The sequence below is a fragment of the Scardinius erythrophthalmus genome (genome assembly GCF_964197995.2).
Source record: "Scardinius erythrophthalmus genome assembly, chromosome: 9".
Lineage (NCBI taxonomy): Eukaryota > Metazoa > Chordata > Actinopteri > Cypriniformes > Leuciscidae > Scardinius > Scardinius erythrophthalmus.
In genome coordinates this window covers 46269653-46274984 of record NC_138229.1, presented here as the reverse complement: position 1 = coordinate 46274984, position 5332 = coordinate 46269653, and positions in this window count along the sequence as shown.

Genomic DNA, 5332 nt, shown 5'->3' with positions numbered 1-5332 from the left:
CATGTTAATGGCAAAGGTGTAAATTCACTCTATATAGCACAAACAGGACTACCATAATATGTGCTCAAGATGCATGTATACGTTTGAATTTTTAAGAGAATAATGTTTATGCGTGGTTATTGAAAAAAATAAAAATGAAAGTTGCTGAAATAACACCCCAAAACACATAATAAATATGTGTCTTTTGAGTAATGGATGTTGTCGCTTTGAGTTCTAGCTTCAAAATGATGTGAAAATCATCCTGCCTAATCGTTCAAATAAAACAATACATTGATTTAAACTTTGCAAGTCAGTTTTTTTGTCAGAAGAGGTTTATGCGTGGGAGTGGTAATTCCCTATCAATATTAATGAGATTCAGACCAGGGGTGTGACATAGACACATAATGACCCTAATGGCCCATCAAGTGAAGGAGCCTGGAAGAAGTAGAGAAGATTCAAAGGTTTTGTTTTTCAATCTGTTTTATTGTAATTCCTCTATGTGGAGAAACTAAATGTTCTAAATTTGCTCTAAGCAAATCAAATGTGAGCAAAAAAAAAAAAAAAAAAAAAATCAGTCTGCTATAAACAAAGCAACTTCAAACAACTCATGTTTTCCATGTCAGAGTGGACTGCCTGTTGCTTGCCTGCTTGTTTGCCTTTGCTCTCTTCGGGACAGGTGCTTGAACATGTTCATTGTCACATCTGTAAAAAAAAAAAAAAAAAAAAAACAAAAAAAAACATGTGAGCATTCTGATAACACAATTAAATAAATTGTATTATCATTATCAATCACTAATGGCCACGGATAAAAAAAGACAACGTTTTTTGTAATTTCACACAAGAATAGGTAGGCTACTATATTATTATGATGTAAACACAATTAGGCTACATTTCATCTGTAAAATATTACATAGGCGTAATTTGCGGGTGGGACATGTCCCCACCACTATTTTCTAAGGTCGATATTGTCCCCACCACTTTTGAAACATCTCGCGGCACGAATGTACCAATACAAATAAACAAAACATCTTCAGTTAACTAGCAGAGCATTCTTTTCATTCGTTTTTTTAAATAAGAGGCGATCTAGCGCTGAAATGTGTTATTTTGTTTTAAATCAACTGACCAAAGTGCGCGTTGCCGCTGCGATCAGTGGCACGGATACTATTGTTTGTTTCGGGCTCGCACACAGTCTTCACTCGACACGCACGAGAGACTCTCTATTCGTTCCGGTGAAATTAGAAAAAAATATGCACACAAAGTGTCCCTGCCTGATATACAACCACTGAAAAACATAATCGTTTTTGAGAAAAAGAAAAGAAAAAAAAAGCTATGTGAGCGCGGTTTCGCACCCAGAACCTCTGCCACACTAGGTAGAAGTTCTACCCCTGGACCACTTACATGCACGCTTTTAATAGTCAACAGCTACATGAATATGAATGTTAGGGATATTGTAAAGTAATTGTTCCTGTAAGGTGTCAAAAGCTAGCCAAAAGGGAAAACATAGTCTGGAAATTCAGAAATTAAATATATATAAAGTTCTATATTATCAGAAAAGGAATTATATAACAGTAAACAACTTACTCTGAACTTGTATCCTCTGCTGGATCAATTCGCTCTTGAAAATGCTGCCGTTCGTTGTCTGAGTTACAATCTTCCTCTGAGGAAAAGGTGATTTCTTCCTCGCTGTCCAGAATCATCTGAAGGGCGTTGTTTACCGGAGTAACGAGCCATCCTCTCTAAACGCGATGAACTATCAGTGAATCTGATCTGATGAAACTTTGTGTTTTCAAGGCATTGATCGGGGGGCGTGTGCGAAGCATAGCTCATCTAAACTATTTACCATGTGAATAGCGCCGGGGGCGGGGCGGCCTCAGCTTATTAGAGATAATGAGGGAGAAGGAAAAAAACGACACCTCTCCTTGCTTTCAAACAGATTACATGAGTTGAAAACATTTGTTTTTTATATTAATTACTTCACTTAAAAGAAGAGAATTCAAGCTTCATAAAGACTTGTGAATACAGTATTTGCTGAGTTACAGTTCATTTTCGGACGCATTTCAGAATGGAATTCACTGACAGAGAGGAGGGCAGAACTCGCATCATGTTTATTTTTCTTTATTTGGCGAAAAGCACAACACTTTGTTTTTATTATGAGTATACACAAAAATAATACACACTTAACAGGATCGATTGATGTATGACACAAGCATATAAAATAAAAATTAATAATATTATTTTGATTTTTTTTTGCACTGATAAGGAAAAAAACGAGCCTATCGCGCTGGCGCGAATGCCGACCTCAGGGGGTTAATTAAAAATTCTTGAAAGAAAACACTAATTTTTCCTGGTCAAAAACAGCTCTGTTTTCAGCATACTGTTTAATGCATGTCTTTAAATGATAATGAGCTTTGCTCACCCCGCCCCTCTGTTCTGTGCGCACACTGTTTGAAATAACACAATAACCATGATGCGTTGTTCATTATAAACGTGGGATTATGAATTATATTGAGAACATCGTACATAGAAAACATGCCGTAATGTACCCTGAGTGTAAACAGCCGCATTCATCGTGAAGTGTGCAAGCTATTTGCAAAGATTAATATAAATATTAATATAAAGGTTAATAAAACGTTACACTCACTTCTTCTACTGGAGGTGCAGCAGGAACACGAATAGTTGGTACTGATCCTTTTTTCAGGAGCAGCTTCTTAGCAAAACCAGCTTTATACTGACCCTCCTTTTTAAAGCAGTCTGGTGTGTGTGAAATGATTCGCGCAAACATGAAAACATGGACGTTGATCGTGGGGAATCCCCGCGACGTCACAAAATCAAACGGCTTGATTTCAGAGTAAAACATATAAGGAGATTAAAAAAAAAAAACACTGGATGGATTTTTATCATTTTATGATGGTTGTGTACAGGCACTGCCAACACACATTTCAGTACAATCAACTTGTAAATACTCACTGAAATACTCCCAGGAGGACCGGCGACCTGGCGCTTCCAAGACAGTCAACCACGGGATAATCCACATACACACTGTCAGGTTTGTGAATGAGAAGACGCTTCTCCGAAAGACCGACATACCGTTTCCTTTTATGGCAAAAACTCAGTCATTTCCTGTTTACCGAGCAAAACCCACGTGATGAGAAGTCATGTGCAGATCTCGCGTGAACAATAATGAGGTTCCCAATACACAGTAGGTGTGTTGGACATCGGCTGCGGCTGGATTTAACCGATCGGCCAGAGTAGCCGCGTGCAGGCGGGGAGGAGCTACAAACGGAGACGTGAAGTCGAACACTTTCTGGTTCCCGTAGTGACCGCTCACGTGGTGTTTGCATACTTTACCACAGCTGAAGTGAAATAAATGCAATATTTGCCAAATAATACACAGATGTTTCAGAGACATTTTCATTCAATACTTTATGTACTGCTTCATACGGCATCTGTTTGAACAAGAATAAAGTTCAACATAAGCTACTATCAATGAAGTGGAGTCTACGTTTTTTAATCAGTTTTAATTTAATAAACATGACACAATATAACATCGCAACTACATGAAAAGAGTGTTTACTGTTATAAAAAAAAAACTTATTTGTGAACTTTAGAGGAACTAAAGGTGTTTGAATAAACACAAAACACACGTGATCGCTGTCATGCGGTGAATCCGGCCAATTGTGGAACAGCTGTGTCGTCATCAACCCTCCTGCAGCCGCTCTTGAGAAGCTGCGCTCAGTGGCGTATCCAGGACATTTTTACTGGGGTGGCCAAGATAGAGTGGGGTGGCCATATATACTATAAAGTAATGTTATGTAAACCTTCAAACTCTTATGAACAATAGAGGAATACTATTATTAAAATGGTATTTTAATAATAGTAACAAAGTGCAAACTTTATTTTTAAATAATGGTATTCATAAAATGTAAGATACAGTCACAGGCCTATTTAGGAAATGTGTTTACTATAGTCTGTTATTAATTACGTAGTGGGGGGGGGATATGATTTACTCAATTAACTTGTCCATTAACTTGACCGAAAATGCATTTGTGTTTATCTGCAAAAAGGTTTACATACACTAGATTGCAGTCTAGGCTACTGTTAATGTAAATATAATGTTAGTGGTTTGTTTTTAAAGTCTACATTAGAGACCTGCGTGGGACGGATTTCTCACTTAATAATTCCTAAAAAGCTGACATCTCAGTTCATCGCCATCTCACAAATCTCTGTTATTATCAATGAAACTGGCTGCATAATTAATCTTTCATAATATCTACACTTTCTTTGCTATAATCAGATGATTTGCCAGTATGCAGAATTCAGCACTGAACAAAAAGTCAATTTTGAGTGGTGAGGGGATTCTATCTTAATTGCATCTGATTGGCCATTGCGTTCAAGAAATCAACACATGTCTGTGATTGGTTACATTGTTCAACGCTGCAAACATGTTATAAATAGAGACTCTGGCCTGTAAATCGTTTCTATTTTGTTTTAGTTGTTCTTGTTGCTTTTGTGCAACAGATGAATGACAATTTATTCGTTTTTATTTGTTCAATTTATAGATAATTCTATTTTGCGGGAGTCCCGACTCCCGCGAATCGACACACGAGTGCATTATCGCTCGCGCCCACACTCGGCCATCAGATCTATATTCCCGTGCCGCGCTCTGTTGCGTTGGGTCCCGACCTTACCTCTCAATCGACTGATTCCAGCGTTTTTATCGTTGTTGTATTGTTGCAACTGTGTGACCGTCCTCTTGTTTCACGGACCAGCAGCGCGCGTGCTCTTATCTCATGGGTCATCTGACCTGCATGGCCAAACGTCCGCTGAGCAGAAATCAGCTCTCACAGTCTCAGTACGACCGTTACTGTGTTAGTTAAAAATGTGAAACTGGCCCTAAATCAGTTGATCAGCTGTCATCATTGATTGACAACATCAATGATGTCTCGTTTCTTGTGTTGACGAACTTGACCTACCTATCAGATCTGGGGTGGCCACAGGGGTGGCCAATGAGCTTTCAGGGGTGGCCCCGGCCACCCCAGGCCACCCCCTAGAATCGCCATTGGCTGCGCTGGCTGAGTTCTCCGGCTACTCTTGAATCGATCTCGCGGTATTTTGATGATTAAGTCACAGTCACCTGGCATCGACGCTGTATCAAGTCAGACAAAATTTCTTACCGGCATGCACTGCTTCAAGTCAGCCACCAATCGGTCTGCGCAGAGCTGCATGAAGTCGAACGAGCCTAAAAGTAGAGGCATATACAGCGTACAGAGGCAAGCCGACAAGGTAATACAAAAAGTGACACAACATACTTCGTTATGTGGCACTAACCTTATTTAAAAACGTCCCTTTTTGT